Raw genomic sequence first — 21,185 nt, 5'->3', positions numbered from 1 at the left:
ACTAACTCCCGAATTCTCCAGTGGTTTCTTTCCCTACAGCCTTTCTCATTTCAGATTCAAAATCTGCCCGGAAAACAAATGGTGACTGCGGATTTTCTCTCCCGCTATCCGGTCTCTGAGCGGCTCGACAGGCCGCTCTCTAGGGGGAGTGTATGTGACGGGCTGGAACCTGTTCGCCCGTACTCGGACTTCACTTGTGCTGACACTGCCACTGATGGGCCCAGGCAGCCCAGTTTACCTTCCCGTGATTGGCTGGACGCTTTCAAGCGGCGGGATGTCAGGAAGTTAAAATCGCTGGGGTTTGTGAGGAAGGAGGTAGAGGCGATCGAGGACCAGGGAAATACCATCAAAACGAGGAGACAGACGGAAACCATACAGACGTCGGGAGCGGAAGACGGAGCCAAAGGACTACACGGAGGCAGGTGGAGCACTCGTATCCTGGAGGAGACGGCTGGAGACGAGCATCGAACACACTGAAGCCCAGAGACCGGGAGGACGAGCTGCTGCATCCCGCCACGCTTCCGGAGAAGCGTGGCAGTACAGGTGCGTGGGATCACGAGCCTGAACCTGATTAAAAGCGGGGAGAGAGAGAGAGAGATAGAGAGTTGAACAAGGGCACAAACACAGCACAACAAGGGGAGAAGGAATGAAAGGAAGGGAGGGGGAGGACTGGAAAACACTTACCACTAACACCGTAGAATACAACAAGAGTTTAAATCACCGAAGTCATCGCGCACAGGGTCACGAGCACTATAAAGGGGGGCAGAGAACAAAACCATAGAAAGAAAGGATGTTAAACATAAAAAACACTGGAATGACTAATATCAGGAATAGAAAGTGAGGATAAAGGAAAATAAAAGCAATACTTACCATACGACAGAAGTGCCTAGTCCACTTACCACTACTGTTCTCTTCTTTCTGCATGTACCTCCCGGGGAACCCCTACGGGAGCGGAACAGAAGAGAAGAGAGTGAAGAACTGACTACAGACAACCCCATACCACCTTCTACCCAGCAATTAATGACCATAAACACGTACCTGCACTTGCTTCATCTCTACTATTCCAATAAACCTTCTTTGTTTTCACACCTGGAACTCTGTCGGAGTAATTCATTCCCTACCATCCGGTCACATGGCTGTTCCACTGTCTCTAGGCTGGGTCAAAATCCATATTGAACTGGTGACAAAAAGGAAGTGGCCTCCGCCCAGCAAGGACTACTCACCTGAGGATCTTTACAGTAGAATTTAATAACGATATTGGGTGGTAACATGTGGTCAGATTCCGATCACCCTTTTTAAATATGGGCACTGTAATGGCCCCTTTCCAAGAGTACAATAGCCTGCCCTTAACTGACACCATTAAGACATTAGTCAGAAGAGGATCCCAGAAGCCAATTTTTTTTTTAAATAAATCTACTGGGACCCCATCTGGTCCTTGGGCTTTACCACTGGCCTCACGCTGAATTGCCGAAGCTATGGCTGCATGATTATTCAAGTGAGCTAACCATTCCTCAACTACTTCTTTAGTAGGTATGGAGGAATCTTGTATTTTCTCACCTATCTCACGGTTTGGATTAAAAAAATAAGACAAATATTCTATCCAATCCTGTTCGCTAATATGGCATTCAATGCCAGTGGATTGTTTATCAGAAAAAAATGGGTCCATTTACGGTCTCCCAAAAAAGTTTGTTTTCTTTTAGATAGGCTGCTTTTTCCAAATCTTCCCAGACCTTCCTTCTGCTTTTTTGCCTCCTATTGCCTAGAGCCTGCTTATAAGCTTTCCTTGCTTCCTTTACCTCTTCTATATTCTGAGGAATTTTATTAGTGGCTCTTCTTAATGTTTTCAGTGCAACTGTGCATTCTGGGCTAAACCATACATTAACAGAAGACTTTCTCTTCAAGGTCGTTTTATATAATTGCTGTTGTACTGCCAATTTTAATTAAACTCTCTTTAACATCATTGAGGGGGCTAACTAATGAAAAACGGCGGATAGCATCATTAAAAGTTGCACTTCTCAGTTCATTAAAAAACTTAGCTGGTTGTATATTTTGCCACTTTAACCAAATCCCTCTGTTTGAATAAATAAATGCAGCCAAACCACCCTTATCTCTCCCAGCAGCTTACAGTATTGCAGGTGCACAGTATGATTTAAATCCATTCAGTGCAATCAGATCAGTGGCCCATGTTCCTTGGCAACAAATAATGTCAAATATTTGGGCAACAAAACAGCCAGCCCTCCTTTTGAAAGCCTCAGCAATGTTCCAAGAAAGGAACTGCAAATACTGAGCAAGCTCAGCATTGGTGTTATCAGAAGTTTTATTAGACAATAATTGTGAAGTGTGGGTAGACAAAATCTTCCTGATTATTTTGCTACTGGCTTGAACTGCTAATGGCTCTGGGTGTCAGTAATTTTCTGGTAACTCTGACAAGGCTTCAAAATGATTTTAATTAACGGGAAAAACAGGGGAAAATGTCCTTTGTGGCTTCAGTGAGGGTCTATGAGGCCTATTGTGAGAAAAAACAGTAGTCCGTTCCAGCGGTGGGCGGGATAAAAGAAGCCTAAAGGGCATACCCTTGGTCTCCCACAATTGCTACTCATAAAACTAGCTTTAAATAACTATGAACGCACACAATTTGGATCTTTAAAATTCAGAACCACACAGTCCCCTTCAACAGACTTCACCTAGGGGCCAACACAATGCACTTGACGTGCCATAATGATTTTATCAGTTACAACTGCACAGTTTCCCAAGTTATTCCTGCACCAAAATGCAGCTTTATTTATGAGACTCTAATAACTCTTATGTGCTCCTTCTACCAAGGGAGGAACATTCAGAAGAACCAGTGTGTAAGGGGCACTGTAAGTGCAGAAAACCTAAGGCCCCTTTTGGCTGAGCAGAAGTGGTAGCTAGTGACTGTTTTACTGAATTCCTATTTGCCCTGGAGAGATAATTAGGTTGAGGCCCTTAGTTTGATCTCAAAGAGCCGGTATCTGTAGGAAAGTCTCCTTATTGCCCTGGTCACCCCCAAACGTTTTAGACACAAACTGGTGGTTACTGACTCTTGGCTGTGCCCTGAGTACTGATTAACAGTCCCAGGGCCGGTGCTCTGTGGAAAGTGGATATGCAAATTATGCTAATTATAATTGGCAGTATCAACTTACTTATAGGTCTCTAGTATATGGTAAGGCACGTAGGTTTAGGGACACCAGGATAGGTAGTCCACCCAAAGGTGCACTGCTGAGGTGCCCAGTGTCATTTTAAAGGCAGGCTTGCCTTGCTGGCTGCTTTTAAACTAAAGTTTAATGCAAGTTCGACTTTGGAATTAAAAGTACTTCCAATGTAATAATCATCCTCATTTTTACATATGTCACTCCTAAGGTGTGCCTTAAGTATCCTTGGGTTGGGTGCCATGTAACTATAAGCAGCGGTCTTCTAAAAATTATTTTATAAGCCCTGGTGATGTAAAATAGCCAAATTCATGTTTCCCTCACTGCAGTGAATGGGCTCCAAAGGCTAAAATGGGGAGACTTTATTTTAATTGACAGAGTCCCCATAGGAGCCAGATATTTCGAGTTTGGTATCAAACTAATTGTTATAATAAATCCCACAACCTGCCACTGTTGGATTTAATATAACTAGTTCAGGGAAAGAGTTTTAAAACTCTATCTGGAAGTTGCCAAATTCAGCTCTGTAGTACCCTTCTTTGATTGGCACGCCTCTGGCAGCCTGGCCATGCTGCCTTGGTGAGGTGTGAAGTGGCCTGGGCTGAGCACAAAGGAAGTGCCTGGGGGAGAGATCTGCCTCAGCAGGTGGTAAAACAGGATATGAGGAGAGCAGCCAAACTGGTTTTCAAAGGAGGGAAGGACATTTGGAGCAGCTCAGGACCTCATTTCCTGCAACCCCAGACAACCAGGAGAGGGCAGGAGAGGAAAGTGTTAAATATTTTTAGCCACACCAGTGGGTGGGCTCAGCCAGATCTAACCTCAAAAATTCAGTTTCAGCCATGTTGGATTTTTAAAGAATGTTGCTTTCTGGGATTGATTTTTGTCACACTTCCCAGGAAGTGGTCATCCAAGGGGGTAGTGGCCTGCCTGTGATTGGACAGTCGTCCTCTCATGCTTTTCACCCAGGAGCAGGGACAAATATGGCAGAGCTGCACCCACAACTCAGATCTCTACAAGGAACAACATGAGAAGAAGAAGGACTGCCCTGCAGGAGCCCTGACCTGCACCTGGACACGGCTGTCTGAAGGACTGCACCAGCTGCACTCATGAGCTTCCCCACTAAATGTCCAGTGGTCATTTTGGATTTTTAGCCACGTGCATTCCGGGAGATAGAGTCCTAGCCCTCAAGGAGCAACTCAGAGCTTCTGGAACCTTGGGGTTAGCTGTATACTTCTAAAGGAGCTTCAAAGCCCTTCTGGAAAAATATCCAGAAGTTTGGAAAAGATTGGAGAACGTTTGGTATAAAGCTCCATAAAGGGTCCGACTCACAGTTGAGAGTCAAGACAGCTTACGTCGACCGCGACCCGGCCTGACTTGCAGGTTCGTCCTGCTGAAAAGCTCTGGACTTCCAGGATTTCACCTGGGGCTTCTGGAAAGCTAATCTGACAATGATGACTCAAAACAGGCTTGCTGTGAAGGGTCATCCGACATTGGAGAGAAAAAGTTCCAAAAAAGTGACAAAGTTTGAACATAAAAAGTTGACCGGGACTTCCCGCACAGCGTGTCCGAGGAGGGCTCCAGGGACATCAGATCAAGATTCAGCTTTGGCCCAGACAAAGATTTCTGTCCTAAAAAATAGTTTAAGTCCGAAGATAGAATTCTTCCCCAAGGTCTTCTGCAACGCATATCTGAAGAGGGCTCCAGGGAGGTTGGATCGGATTGGTGACTTTCTCCTGCTGAAGAAAATCTTCAAGATAAAGACTAAGGGGGTCATTCCGACGCCGGGGATGCGGGAGCACCGCCAACAGGCTGGCGGTGCCCTGCAGGGCATTCTGACCGCAGCGGTTTGGCCGCGGTCAGACAAGGAAAACCGGCGGTCTCCCGCCGGTTTTCCGCTGCCCTGGGAATCCCCCATGGCGGCGCAGCTTGCTGCGCCGCCATGGGGGATTCCGACCCCCTCACCGCCATCCTGTTCCTGGCGGCTCCGACCGCCAGGAACAGGATGGCGGTGAGGGGTGTCGTGGGGCCCCTGGGGGCCCCTGCAGTGCCCATGCCAATGGCATGGGCACTGCAGGGGCCCCCGTAAGAGGGCCCCACTTTGTATTTCAGTGTCTGCTTTGCAGACACTGAAATACGCGACGGGTGCCACTGCACCCGTCGCACATACCCACTCCGCCGGCTCCATTCGGAGCCGGCTTCCTCGTGGGGAGGGGTTTCCCGCTGGGCTGGCGGGCGGCCCTCTGGCGGTCGCCCGCCAGCCCAGCGGGAAAGCCAGAATGGCCTCCGCGGTCTTTCGACCGTGGAGCGGCCATTTGGCGGCTCCCTCCAGGCTCAGAATGAGCCCCTAAGTCCGAAGTTAAACTTTTGACTGAGGACTCCCGCTTGCTGTAGCTGAGCAGGGCTCTGTCGCGATTGGCCTTAAACTTTTACTTTGCCCCAGTCGAGGTGCGACCAGATATCCTGAGTGGCTTCTAAGCGATAAAATTTGTTTCCCTTATCCAATTTTATTCGTTTTGTTGTCAAATTAAAAATAAAAATATTTCCTATTTTTATAAATTGGTTTTGGATTTTTAAACTGTTTCTTGTGTTTTTTTTTTTTTTTTTACTGTTTTGTGATACTTGAGTGCTTTACACACTTTGGCCCTCATTACAACCCTGGCAGTCGGTGATAAAGTGGAAGTAATACCGCCAACAGGCTGGCGGTAACTACCGCCAAATTATGACCATGGTGGTGAGAACTCAGATAGACAGCCACTTTACCACACCGACCGCCAGGACGAAAACAACAGCCACCACGGCGGTAGCCGCCTACAGCCAGGGGGAAGCAAATGTCCTGGCCACCGTATTAAGACCCTGCAATCCACCACCTTTTCCGGCAGTATAAACAACATCAAAAGCCTGGCGGAAACACTGCACAGAACTGAAAGGACTCACCATTGGAGACACAGGGAACAACCACGCCGCCATGGAGCCCGAGCTGCATGTCCTCCCAATGCTCTTCTACGTGCTACTCCACCACGAGCACCAACGACAGCGAAGACGATGACGTTGAGTACAGCCGCCTAGCACACAAGGGAAGGAGGGAGGAAAAAGAGAGTGACACACACACTCACAACACACACCCCACCCCCAAAACCATACACACAATCAGCTGCAGTAATAAAACATATATACCCCGTACCTCAGATGAAAAATTCAAGAACAACATGAATTTACCAAAGTGAGTGTAATAAGATCAATACAGTAGAAATAAGAAATATCCTTTGTAACTGGTATATACAAATGTACAGTTCAAGGGACACTGCCCAGTCCTCAGTGTGCGTGGGACACAGGGCCACAGGCCAAAGTCCAAGGCCCCACTTGTCACCTGCACCAACACGGACTGAACACTGGGGACGGGGAATGGGGTGGGCACCTCAGCCAGCAGATTTAACAAGACCACTAGTACTGGAGGGGTAACCTGCCCTGTGTTTGTTCCTGGGGAGTGCAAGGCGACAGTCTCACAAGTGGGTGACTTGTCCACATGCTCTGAAGGGGTCAACATGCCCTGTGCTTGGTCCTGGGGAGTGCAAGGCCACAGTATCTCAAGTGGGTGACTTGCCCACATGCTCTGGAGGGAACAACATGCCCTGTGCTTGGTCCTGGGGAGTGCAAGGCCACAGTCTCTCAAGTGGGTGACTTGCCTACATGCTCTGAGGGGGCAGCATGCCCTGTGCTTGGTCCTGGGGAGTGCAAGGCCACAGTATCTCAAGTGGGTGACTTGCCCACATGCTCTGGAGGGAACAACGTGCACTGTGCTTGGTCCTAGGGAGTGCAAGGCCACAGTCTCTCAAGTAGGTGACTTGTCCACATGCTCTGGAGGGGGCAACATGCCTTGTGCTTGGTCCTGGAAGGCTGGGGTAGGTGGGTGTCTTACCCACTGGTTCTGGAGGGGGCATCGTGCCCTGTGCTCTTGATCCTGGGAAGGCTGAGGTAGGCGGGTGTCTTACCCACTGGTTCTGGAGGAGGCATTGTGCCCTGTGCTGTTGATCCTGGGGAGGCTGGGGTTGGTGGGTTTCTTTCCCACTGGTTCTGGAGGGGGTATTGTGCCCTGTGCTCTTGATCCTGGGTAGTGCAAGGTCACAGTCTCTCAGGTGGGTGTCATACCTACTGGATTTGCTGGGGCCAGGCTGCACAGCAGCCCATGGAGGCCCACATAGCAACCGCTGGTGGTGACGGCTGCTCAGTGGTGATGGTGGTGCTGCTGCTGGTGGTGGTGGGGGCAAGCGCCTGCCCATCCCCTGCAGCCTCGGACAGCTGCTCAGTAGTGGTGGTGGTGCTGATGCTGCTGCTGGTGGGGGAAGCTCCTGCCCATCCCCTGCAGCCTCGGACGGCTGCTCAGTGGTGGTGGTGCTGCTGCTGCTGGTGGGGGGAAGCTCTGCCTATCCCCTGCAGCCCCAAACGGCTGCAGACTGGTGGTGGTGCTGCTGCTGCTTGTGGGGGAAAGCTCCTGTCCATCCCCTGCAGCCTCGGACAGCTGCCCAGTGGTGGTGGTGGTGGTGGTGCTGCTGCTGGTGGGGGAAAGCTCCTGCCCATCCCCTGCAGTCTCGGACGGCTGTACAACCATGGTTGGTGGTGGGTGCTCCGTCTGAGTCCCTGCCCCTGGCTCCTTGCCCTTCCTGGCAGCAGCTGGGGCTGGCTCCTGGCCCTTCCAGGCAGCAGCTGGGGCAGGCACCCTTTCCTTGAGGCTGTCTAGTGCAGGCTCCTTCACCCTCTGCACAAGTGCCCTGGATCCATTCACACCACGAGTGGGTGTGGAGACTACTGGGCCCATCGACTGGGTGGCTGAGATGCTTGCCTGGGTTTTTGCCACCCTGACCAGACTTCCAGGATTTCACCTGGGGCTCCAGGCCGGGTCTGGTGGCTTAGTGGACTAATGCGTCCACTATAGGGGCCTGTGTTCAACCTCATGGTCACAGGTTCAAATCCCAGCAGGTTCACTCAGCCTTTCATCCAAAATTCTGAGGTCGATAAAATGAGTACCATTGAGTTGGGTAGCAATAAACATCTGTTATTCAGCGCCAAGATGCCTGCGGGTGAACGTGCGCTTTACAAATACTTATGTTATCTGACAATGATGACTCAAAACAGGCCTGCAGTGAAGGGTCATCCGACATTGGAGAGAAAAAGTGACAAAGTCTGAACATAAAAAGTTGACCGGCACTTCCCGCACAGCGTGTCCGAGGAGGGCTCCAGGGACATCAGATCAAGATTCAGCTTTGGCCCAGACAAAGATTTCTGTCCTAAAAAATAGTTTAAGTCTGAAGATAGAATACTTCCCCAAGGTCTTCTGCAACGCGTATCTGAAGAGGGCTCCAGGGAGGTTGGATCGGATTGGTGACTTTGTCGTGCTGAAGAAAATCTTCAAGATAAAGACTAAGGCCCTCATTCTGACCCTGGCGGTCCTAAACCGCCAGGGCCACGGGCAACGGAAGCACCGCCAACAGGCTGGCGGTGCTTCAGTGCCCATTCTGACCGCGGCGGTAAAGCCGTGGTCAGAAAAGGGGATCCGTCGGTTTCCCGCCGGATTTCCCCTGGGCCAGAGAATCCTCCATGGCGGCGCTGCAAGCCATGGGGATTCCGACCCCCTTCCCGCCATCCTGTTCCTGGCAGTAAAACCCGCCAGGAACAGGATGGCGGGAACGGGTGTCGTGGGGCCCCTGCACTGCCCATGCCAGTGGCATGGGCAGTGCAGGGGCCCCCTAACAGGGTCCCACAAAGATTTTCACTGTCTGCTATGCAGACAGTGAAAATCGCGATGGGTGCTACTGCACCCGTCGCACCCCTACAACTCCGCCGGCTCCATTCGGAGCCGGCTTCCTCGTTGTAGGGGCTTTCCTGCTGGGCTGGCGGGCGATCTTCTGGCGATCGCCCGCCGGCCCAGCGGGAAAGTCAAAATGACCCCCGCGGTCTATTGACCGCGGTGCGGTCTTTTGGCGGTTTCCGCCCCGCGGGCGGTGCCCGCCGTCCGTCGGGCTCAGAATGAGCCCCTAAGTCCGAAGTTAAACTTTTGACTGAGGACTCCCGCTTGCTGTAGCTGAGCAGGGCTCCATCGCGATCGGCCTTAAACTTTGACTTTGCCTGTGAAGTGAAGGATGGTGGGGGGAGGGGGAGGGAAGAGGTCAATGGTGGAGAGGAAAAGCTTCTTAGGGGCATTGGCGGGGGAAGAGGGAGAAGGTTTGGGAGTGGAGGAAGAGGGAATGGTTATAGGAGGTGTCTGTCTGCTGATTTTGGGTGGAGGTGCATGGGCTGCATGCTGTTATGAGGTGGATGGCTGTTGGGTGTCTGAGTGCTTGTGTTTGTGTACTTTAGGGGGGGACAGACACAGTGGGAGAGGAGACAGGGGACGTGTGCATGGCTGTTGTGGAGGTGTCTGACAGTGAGGTGTGTGTTCTGCTAGGTGTGGTGAATATGCTGGTAATGGATGAGGATGTAGTGCATGCAGGTGTGAGTGTAACCACAACTGGGATGGAGGAGGAGGAGGAGGAGGAGGAGGAGGATGAGGAGGGGGAGACAGTGGACATTGTGGATGTTGGTATGTCTGCATCTGGATAGTGTTTGTGTGAGTGCCTGTGGGATAATGTGTGGTGCTTGTGTTTGCCAGTGCCACTCTTGTGTGTTGTCTTGTGCGCATGCTCGTCTGCCTGTGTGCTTGGGATAGGTTGGGGTTGAGGGGAATGGTATTGGGAAGAGGAAGCTGGAGGGGGAGGGTGGAAAGAGGGACAATGGCTGCCATCAGAGAGGAGGCCAGAGCCTGGATTGATCTCTGTTGGGCTGCAAAGCCAGTGTGAATGCCCTCCAGAAATGCATTTGTTTGTTGCATTTGGGCTGCCAGCCCCTGGATGGTATTCACAATAGTTTACTGCCCTACAAAGATAGATCTCAGGAGGTCAATAGCCTCCTCACTCAGGGCCGCAGGGCTCACTGGGGCAGGGCCTGAGGTGCCTGGGACGAAGGAGATGCCACCCCTCCTGGGATAGCGGGCATGGGCAACTCGATGAGGGGAGGGTGGTACTGGGACAGGGGTGGCTGCCACCACCAGAATGCTTCCATCGGAGAAGGTATCAGAGTCTGAACTGTCACCTCTAGTCTCCGCCATGGTGCTCCCCTCGCCCTCCATCCCACTGGTGCCCTCACCATTGGTGGACTCTGCCTCCTGGATCCTGTTGGATGCAGCTCCCTCCATCGCTGGTGCTTCTGCTCCTCCACTGGATGATGCTAATGCACATAAGGACAGGGTGACAAAACACAATGGGGGGGGGAAGAGGCAAAGGATACACCTGGACAATGGCTGCACCAACACCACCATTGGTGTACACACCACTCACACACAGGGAAAAGCCCTACGCATTATGCGTTGCACTACCAGTTATTTTGCTAGCCACCAAGGCATGGGGAGGCGCACACACTGCCAAATGCAACACACATGGGACCCACGCAGCCCTGACCAGTTGTGGATGCCTACGAGCTAGGTAGCATGATTATCCCTTCAGGACCCTTGCCAACACGGGATCTACTCTGCAATGTCAGGCCTGGGCTAGGGGCATCCACTGACACACATCCCCCACCCGGATATCACCCTACCATGCGTAAGTTATAATGATGGGCACTGTACCTAACCCCTTGTGGCTGCTGTGATGCCCTCAAGCACCCATCCAGCGACGGACACCCCTTCCTTATTGGGAGGCCATCCCCAGCTGGGCCTCTGCCATCTTCCGTGCCCAGCGTCAACAGTGAATGCTCCGCCTGCCGTAGATCCCCAGGGTCTGCACGTCCTTGGCGATGGCACACAAATACCCTTCTTTTGATGGGCGGTGACCTGCAGAGGTAATACACACAGGAAAAAAGTATCAGTCAGACAGTCCACTTATGGCCCACCATACCCCTTCTCATCACCATTTGCACACACATGGCCCAACACACAACCAATATGCCGCCCAGAGGACATCCAACCACCCGCCTTACACGAGTCCTTCACACACACCACGCCATGCATTCATGCCTAATGCTTCGTGCTTCGTGCTCACAGTGTACTCACCTGTTGGTCTGGAGGCCTATACAGCAGTCCTTACTGGGGCAGGGCCACATCCACCAGTCGCTCCAACTCCGCTGAGGTGAAGGCGGGGGCCTTTTCCCCAGTCACATAGCCCATGGTAGGTTCCAGACACAGGTCACAGCAGCACATGCAGTGTAGGTCCTCTCCTGTTGAAGGTCAGGTAGCAAGTGAGGAATGAGATAGAAAATGGTGGTCATGAACGCAGCGGTGCATACCGTCACCGCCAGCGTACATCACTATTGGCCTCTGGACCCATTAGGACCCAATGTTAACCAATGAGGAGTTTCATGGCGGTTCCCGACCGCCTTCCGTAACGGCGCACCACGTCAGCGGAATTATCTCACTTCCACCTGTCCCTCCACACAGGACATGCGGGCGCCATTTCAAGGGGGGGGCAGGCCCTGGATAATAACTGCGTCACAGTTCAAATTTGGACATACAGGACAAATACCACTTACCCAATACAAATTGATATCATGCACTGTATTGTTATGGCTCCAATATTCAGTTTGTGACCGGCTCCTCACTCCTTTGTCCCTTAGATTGCTACCGCTGTGGATGAATAGGAGATGGAGACATACCCCCGTGTACAGACCCCTGGTGGACTTGGCAACACTGGAGGACAGGCATATCATCCTAACCTATAGACTTGACAGGGCCACAATCACAGAGCTGTGTACCCATATGGAGCCTGGCCTGATATCTGCTATCCGTCATCCCACTGTGATCCCCCGCTTGTGCAAGTTCTATCAGTGCTCCATTTCCTGGCAACTGGATCTTTCCAAGTGGCAGTGGGCTTCGCAGCAGGAATATCACAGCCAATGTTCTCAATAGTGCTGACCAGATTAAACACATGTGCAGCTACATTGTTCTTCCCCAGGTGGAGGGTTTGGCCACAGCGAAGGCTGTACTTCTATGCAATCGGACATATCCCCAACATAATTGATGGAACTCATATTGCATTTGTGGCCCCCCATCAAATGAACAGGTGTACCGAAATCATAAGTGTTTTCACTCAATGAATGTATAGATGGTGTGCTTGGCGGACCAGTACATCTCCCATGTCAATGCTAAGTATCCTGGATCGGTGCATGATGCCTTTATCTTGAGGAATAGCAGCATCCCAAATGTGATGGCCCTACTACAGATGCACAGGGTGTGGCTAATAGGTGAGCCCTGGTTCACACACAGTAGGTGTTGGTGTATGGGTATGGTGTGGGCCATATGGGATAGTGTGTGGCTAAATGTTGTCCCTCGATATTTGCAGGTGACTCTGGTTACCCCAGCCTATCATGGCTACTGCCCCCTGTGAGGAATGTCAGGACAAGGGCAGATGAACATTACAATGAGGCACATGGGTGTACCTTTAGCCTCCTGAAGGCCAGGTTCAGGTGCCTCCATCTAACAGGTGGATCCCTGTGCTACTCACCCAAGAAGGTCTGCCAGATAATCATGGCATGCTGCATGTTGCAGAACCTTCCTTTGAGATGCCATGTGCCATTTCTGCAGGAGGAGGAGGCTGGAGATGACCATGTGGCAGCAGTGTACCCTGTGGACAGTGAGGATGAGGAGGCAGAGGATGAGGATGAGGACAACAGGACAGCAGTGATACGACAATACTTCCAATGACACACAGGTAAGACAGTGTTACTTCACATTTCATTGTCAATATTTTGAATATCTTTGGCACTGGCATGCCGCTATTTCTCACTTCTATGCCCACTTACTGTACCCTTTGGCAATTAATTTTACGGATGTTGGTGCCCCACTGTCGCTCCTGGTGTGATCACTGCAGCCAAATACAGGTCTTTCCTATGTGCACAATTACTGTACAGTTGATTTTCAATGTTTGAACCTGGTTAAGCGAATCATACTTTGAAATGTAAAATACTCCATACTTGTTTTTTTTCCAAGGGTGTTTATTAAAGTGCTAAGAAGAAGAGGGGCAAGTGGAAGGGGATGGGGTGATGATGGAGGAAAGTCCATGGTATTGTTCCAGTCTATTTGTAGCACAGGTGCATTGTCAAAGGGGACATAGGAAGTGGAGCAATGGCAGTTCAAGGTGGACAGGGTGACAGAGTGGGACACAAGGGTGACAATCAGGAGAGTCTCATTTCCTGGCAGGGGTCTTGGCAATAGTCTCTGGCTTCTGCCTGAATCGCAGGGAACATTTTTCCATTAGCAGCAGTGGAGGTGGAAGGCAGTTCAGATGACTGGCTAGTGGCAGGGGCCAGCTGGTGTGAGACTGCCTCCCTCATAATGTTGGCCAGGTCTGCCAGCACCCCTGCAATGGAGAGCAGGGTGGTGTTGATGACCTGCAAGTCCTCCCTGATCCCCTGGTACTGTCCCTCCTGCAGCCGCCTGTTCTCCTGCACGATGTCCAGGATCTGGCCCATCATGTCTTGGGAATGTTGATATGCTCCCAGGATCTCAGTGAGTGCCTCCTGGAGAGTTGGTTCCATGGGCCTGTCCTACCCCGTGACACACAGCACTCCTCCCAGTTTCCCTGTTGTCCTGTGCCTCTGTCCCCTGAGCAGTGTGCCCACTACCACTGACCCCAGGTCCCTGATTGTCTTGGGTATAAGGGGTGGCCTGGGGTCCCTGTAGAGGTGGACACACTGCTGGTTGACGTGTCCTGGGGACAGAGGTGTGGGTACGCTGGGTGGGTGCTGTGGTGATGTTTCCCCATGGGGGAGGCTCTGTGGTGGTGTGTGACTGTGCCTGGGTAACCGACTGTCCAGAGGTCCCTGATGGGCCAGGTTGGTCATCCAGATCCAGGCGACCAGAGTTGCTGTCATCGCTGTGGGCCTCATGGATAGTGCTGGGACCTCCTCTCCGGTGACATTGGCTGGGATACCTGTGGGGATGTAAATGAAATGTTATTGTTTCTGTGTGTGACAAATTGTGCATCTGTGGGTTGCCCTCTTTGGTTGTATTTGCCCTTTCAGCTTTCACTTGTGTAAGTTGGTATATGGTGGGCTAGCTGATTCTCCCTAGTGTGCATGCTTTGGTGATAGGTGCCCATGCAGCTCTCTGAGTGGTGTCATGCATTAGTATAGCATGCAGGGCTTGGCATTGGGATGAGTTGGATGTGATGGTGGCGTGTGTGGCAGGTGGTGGAGTGATGGGAGTGAGGGTGTGGGTGGGGGCATGAGATGGCATGCAGGTAGGGGGGTAGTAGTAGTATAGAGTTGACTTACCAGAGTCCAGTCCTTCTCCTACTCCCCTAGGCCCTCAGGATTCATGATTGCCAAGACTTGCTCCTCCCATGTTGTTAGTTGTGGGGCAGGAGGTGGGGGTCCACCATCAGTCCTCTGTACTGCTATCTGGTGTCTTGCTACAATGGAACGTACCTTCCCCAGTAGGTAGTTCCACCTCTTCCTGATGTCATCCCTGGTTCTTGGGTGCTGTCCCACGACTTTAACCCTGATTCTCCGCCATAGCTCTATCTTCCTAGCCATCGGTATCTGCTGCACCTGTGCTCCAAATAGCTGAGGCTCTACCCTGATGATTTCCTCCTTCAAGACCCTTAGCTCCTCCACTGAGAATCGGGGTGTCTCTGTGGTGCCATGGTTGTTGTGTAAGGTGTGTAGATGAGGGTGTGTAGGGTAATGTGTTGGGGTGTGTGATATGGGGTGCATGAGTGGTGTATAGGTGTGAGTGGTATGTGGCTCTGTTTGTGTGAGTGGTCTTGCTGTCTCTCTCTGGTGGCAATTAATTATAGTCGTAAAGGGATGTGGGTAATGTGGATGTGTGTTTCATAGTGGTATGGTGTGTGTATGGGTGTCAGGTGTCTGTTATTTAAATTGACCAATGTAGTGCTGTTTTGTATGTGTCTGTGTATTTTGAGCGCAGCGGTATGTACCGCCAATGGTTTACCGCTGTTGAATGTCTGCCGCGGTGATTCGTGGGTCATAATGTGATGGGCACAGTTCTGTTGGCGTAACGGTGTGGGTTTGGATATCGCCAGTTTATCACTGACCTTTGGTGTGGCGAACTTGTGTCTGTGGCTGTATAGTGACGGATCAGTGTGTGTGTGTCATAATATAGTGAAGGGATATCCTCCAGGGCGGCGTTATGTTGGTGGCAGTCAGCATGGCGGTAAGTTGGATTTACCGCCAATGTCATAATGAGTGCCTTTGTCTCCTACATTAAGCCTTGTTGCTCGTTGTGAAGCTATCAAGGGTTGAGCTGGGGTTAATCTATTAAGACCTAACTAAACCTATAGAGGTTTAGTGGCCTATTGCTAAGTATAGCTACTTACCTGCTCTTACCAACAATCCACTTTCCAACAGTATCCCTCCCCCTGCTATGACGGTAGGTGATGCAGTACAGTTTTGTAAAGCTGGGTGGTCTTCAACAAAAGCACCTTGGCCGGGCCCACCTTTAGCTCCTAGAGATTGATTACAAGCTTGCATTACAGGACCCGCTTGGGGAAGAATTGTTTGTTGACCCTTATTAGCAACGCTTGCTAGGGCCTGTAAGTGGTCCTCAATGTTCCCTAGATGGATCATTATTGGTTTTAGAACATCAACAATGATATTACCAATGAGAGAATAGAAATCCTCTGTTAAGTTCACTACCCTCCCTTCATGCAAATCAGCAGTTAATATACTTTCCTCCTGACTGAGATTCTGATTTAAAATACTTTTTTCGCTCCCAATATTTGCTTTTGACTTTCGTGTCCACCTCAGTTCTTTTTCTTTTTACACTTTTAGTTTTTGACCATACTTCTGCGCCAATATTTAAGTTCAAAATCTGAGAATCGAAAGATGGGCCTACAAAAGTGTTCACAGAAGCAGTCCCTAGGTGAAATGGGGCAATAGTTTGCAAGGCCTGTTGAGTCTCTGCCAGTTGTGGTTCAGAGTCTTGAGTTACATTATTATTATTAGGTGGGGGAAAGATGAAGACAATCTCTGTTCAGTCAGTTCAGTTTCCTTTGTTATGACTCCTACGGCACGCAGGAGGAACCCATCTAAGGTGGTGGCCACTGCTGGCAGCCTAGGTATAGTTGTTTTCCATTTGCTTATATCTCACCTAGTAACAGTTCTAATCAGACACTAGATTAACCTCAAAGAAACATACCCTCACAGGCAATTTTAGGGGCCCTTCAGTCAATTTTTAGAGTACTTTATCAATTTCAGCCTTCTCCCACCAGACGGGGCCAAGAGGAGTAGGCCAGCCCAGCCAAGCCTCGTCCAGTCGCAGATGGGCCTGCTTGTGGTCCCGTCTTTGCCCGGGCATTCGCCCGGTTCCCCCGATCCTGAAGATCCATGTGTCCCATGCATCGGGGGCAAAGAGCAGAGTTTATTTGCCTCCTGGCACAAAAAAACACCACTGAGGCAGCCCTTCCTGCCACTAAGCACACCTGGAGGTGTAGTCTTGAAGCTCAGACGTAATGCAGGTTGTTAGTGTTGCTTAATTTACAAATGTCCCCCAGTATCATGCCAATAATCACTGTCCTATTTTCTTCATATGCCCACATTAACAAGTCAGATGTGTCTTTCAAAAGTAATTGGATCGCGTGCGGTGAGTTACCCAGAGGAGATGATGAACTGCTGCATTCTTTTTTTCAGGTTGCCAGGAAAAAAAGTGCCCTCCAGCGAGGAGGAAACACAGAGAGAGCCCTGACATGAAGAGATGCAGCACGTCACAAGGATCCATCTAGGCTGGAGCACTGAAGACACCAGGAAACCAGGAGAAGGGTTAAAATGAGTGCAGAGGGTGCGACAATCGGTAAGTTTTCACAGGAAGTCACTCTGACGGCAAGTCAGAGAGTCTAACACCACGTACGCATTCCCCATCTGAGTCCTCTTGACTCCCTGCTCACCACACATCCATTGCTCCAAGGAGAAAAAGGAAAGGGGATCAGCTATCCTTCCTACCAGGTCTCAGTTATCAGTGTTTCTCTCCCTTATAACAGGTTTCACAGCACTTCAATGAAGCAACAGTCATATTTTGGCCAACATGGCTGGCAATAGTCGATACATCAGCATCAGCGCCCGGTGTTTCAGGTGCAATGGGCATGATAGACAAGCTACCGCAGAGCCCCCATGCAGTGTCCTTCCATCTCAGTGTCTCCGCTCGTCAGTAGCTGAGAACCCCACCCCCAGGCTCAATCATGGCTGTCAAACACAGGCACTGTGGTCCTAATGCAAACAGAAACCAACTGAAAAAATAGGAGGGGTGAAGGCAAAAAGCTTGGGGTAAGACCACACCAAGGAAGTCAGGTTTAAAATTCCAGATACACAAACATGCTAATTTCAAGCTCCTCAGGCACCCATTCAAGGAACTACACAACTTAGGTCCCAACTAACTGAACAGTTGCATCTTCTCCCACCATCCTCCTAGAAACATCCACTTTGCGGGACTTCTTCTTGCAAACATCCTACACATACACAAAACTAGATCAAGAGGATGGGCTTTCTCTTAGAAATCTCCTAAAGCATGGAAGGACCTTCCTTACCACATCAGAGCCTCCTCCTCTCTTCTTCATACACCATATCAGAGCGTCCTTCTCTCTTTTTTATTTTGCAAACAGCTGAACATCTGGATTTTCAAATAATCAACCTACATTAGGAAGGGCTGGGCACAAACACCTGCTCAGTGCCAGGATCGTGGGTGATAGTGTGTATTACAAATACACATAACATAGGACTGAATTTTAAATTTCCTCATATTCTTTAAGCAAATGCCATAGATCATGAATCCACCTTCACTGGCCTCCCTTTGAAGGAAGGATAAAATATAAACTCAAATGAATCACATTTAAGTTTGTACATAATCCTAACTGAGATTACAGTAGACAAGAGTGTAGGAATCATTGACAAGTTAATATTGGAATCCAAAAAAATGAAATCTTATAAAGCAGCTAAACAGACTTTCTCTGGAGCGTCTCCCTCCATCTGAAACTCTCTGGACATGATTTAAAGTTTGGAGGATGAGTTACGCTGTCACAAACGTGACAGATATCCCATCCTCGGTATTATGATTCTTATAGGATAAAATGGGATAGTAGTATGGCAGATGGGATGTCCGTCATGTTTGTGAAGGAGGAACCCCATCCACCAAACCATATATCAGGCCCTCTGTCCTGAGTTAGAGTTGTGAAGGGGCAGTCTTTACTAAAGGTATGAGGGCAGTTCTCAATTAGTGAACAAAAGATAGCTCAAAATCTGAAGATGAGTAGTGTTAAAGATGCTTCAAATGAAATAGTCGTCTTGTTGATTTTAGGTAAATACTGTTGGAGAGGGCTCATGCATTCTTGATCTGGCTCAAGATGACAGGGGGTTCTGTCAGAGGCATCTTGAACATGTGCAATCTTCACATTACTTAAGATGATTGCTGAGTATTGCAAGAGATGTCTTGTAGATATGCAATCTCGAGCAAAAATGAGAAGACAGAAGTGATGGGAAGTCGCAAGGCACATCATCCAAAGGCTACAAAAGAAAAGCCAATGGAGAGTATACATGCCTCAGCAGAAGAGGAAAAGCAACAAGAATGCAGGAATGAGAATTTAATGATGAACACAGGAAAGCTTATGGGTTAGATTACAGAGAAAAAGTTGTGAAATTTGTTTCTTAGAAGAAAAACACTGCAACTTTTCACATGTGCACTGCTGAAATATGTTGTTGGGTGAAAGCAGAGAAAAGACATGACGTTCTTGTGCAAGTGAAGTAAAACTACAAAACACATCTTTCACTATGGCATACAGTTTCTGATGGCTACAATTAACCTAAATTTTCTCATTTTTTCCCTATGATAACACTGCTGCATATTCCTCAGAGTTGTGGATGTAACTCTGAGGTAAGGCACATTGGCCCTCAATATGACTTTGGCGGTAAATCCCACTAACCGTCACGCTGACGGCCACCAGCGTACCACTGTGGCGGCAGATCGACGTTCACCATATTATGACACACACACCCCAGTTTGACAGAATACAGCCACAGACACAAATCCACCAGACCAAAGGTCAGTGATAAAGTGGTGGTATCAAAACCCACACCGTTACACCAACAGAACAATGCCCACAACATTATGACCCACGAATCACCGTGCCAGACATTCAATGGCGGTAAACCATTGGCAGTACATACAGCCGCACTCACAATGGACACCCACATGCAAAACAGCACTACATTGGCCAATTCAAACAACACACACCTGACACCCATACACACACCACACCCATACCACTATAAAACACACACACACATACATTACTCACAACCCTTTACGATTACAATTTATTGGCACAAGACTCATACCAAGACCGCTGACAAAACTACATACAAACACCACAAACACCCATACACCCCTCACGCACCCCACTTCAAACACCACAACACATTACCCAACACAACCTCAACAACACACATCACATAACACCCATGGCACCACAAAGGCACCCCTGTTTTACAGAGGAGGAGTTATATGGTGGAGGAAATTGTCAGAGTAGAGCCACAGCTATTTTGAGCACAGGTGCAGCAGATATCCATTGCAAGGAAGATGGAGCTATGGCAGAGAATTGTGGACAGGGTCAACGTCGTGGGACAGCACCCCAGACCAAGGTATGACATCAGGAAGAGGTGGGATGACCTACGGGGAAAGGTACTTTCCATAGCAGAAAGACACCAGCTCGCTATACAGAGGACTGCCAGTGGACCCCACCTCCTCCCCCACAACTCACAGCATGGGAGGAGCAAGTCTTAGCAATACTGCATCCTGAGGGCCTGGCTGGAGATGGAGGAGGACTGGACTCTGGTAAGTCAACTTTCAACAATTATCACCCCACCATACTTGCATGCCATCACACACCTTCACCTTCACCCTCACTCCCATCACTCCACTACATCCCATACAACCCATACAACCCATCTCACTAATCCCAATCCCAAGTTCTGCGTGCTGTACTAATGCATGGACACCCCTCACAGCCCTGCATGGACTCTCATCACTAAAGCATGCGTAGCAGCGAGAACTAACAATCCCACCATACACCAACATACACAAGTAAAAGCTGGCGGGGCAACACCAACCATAGAGGGGAAGCCAGGGATGTACAATATGTCATACACATTAACCATAACACATCATTTACATCCCCACAGGTCCATCAGCCAATGTCTCCAGAGAGGAGGTGCCAGGACTATCCAGTCCCCCAACAGAAGAGACCCACAGTGATGACAGTAACTCTGGACGTCAGGACCCGGTTGATCTACCTGGCTCATCAGGGACCACTGGACAGCCGGTTACCTAAGCTCAGTCACAGATCACCACAGAGCCTCCCCCATCAGTATCTAACACTACAGCACCCACCCAGCTTATCCAAACCTCTGTCCCCAGGACACGTCAATCAGCAGTGTGCCCACCTGTACAGGGACCCCAGGCTACACTTCGCACCCAAGACAATCAGGGATGTGGGGTCAGTGGCAGTGGGCACATGGTTCAGGGGACAGAGGCACAGGCCACCAGGGACACTGGGAGGGCTGCTGTGCGCCAGGGGGAGGACAGGCCCAGGGAACCGGCTCTCAAGGAGGCACTCTCCTGGGAGCTTATAAACATTCCCAGGACACGATGGGCCAGATCCTGGACAACGTGCAGGAGAACAGGCAGTTGCAGGAGGGACAGTACCAGGGGATCAGGGAGGACTTGCAGGCCATCAACAACACCCTGCTCTCCATAGCAGGGGTGCTGGCAGACATGGTCAACATTATGAGGGAGGCAGTCTCACACCAGAGGGCCCCTGCCACTAGCCAGTCATCTGAGCAGCCTTCCACTTCCGCTGCCACTAGTGGCCAGGAGGTCCCGCCACAGGATTCACAGGCCACCAGCGCCCCTCCCACTGCAGAAGGTGAAGCACCCCACAAATGTTCCCTGCGATCCAGACAGAAGCTAGTGACACTTGCCAAGACCACCGC

The sequence above is a fragment of the Pleurodeles waltl genome, chromosome 1_2, assembly GCF_031143425.1.
Source record: "Pleurodeles waltl isolate 20211129_DDA chromosome 1_2, aPleWal1.hap1.20221129, whole genome shotgun sequence".
Lineage (NCBI taxonomy): Eukaryota > Metazoa > Chordata > Amphibia > Caudata > Salamandridae > Pleurodeles > Pleurodeles waltl.
The sequence above is the reverse complement of the archived record's forward strand: the minus strand, read 5'-3'. Positions refer to the sequence as shown.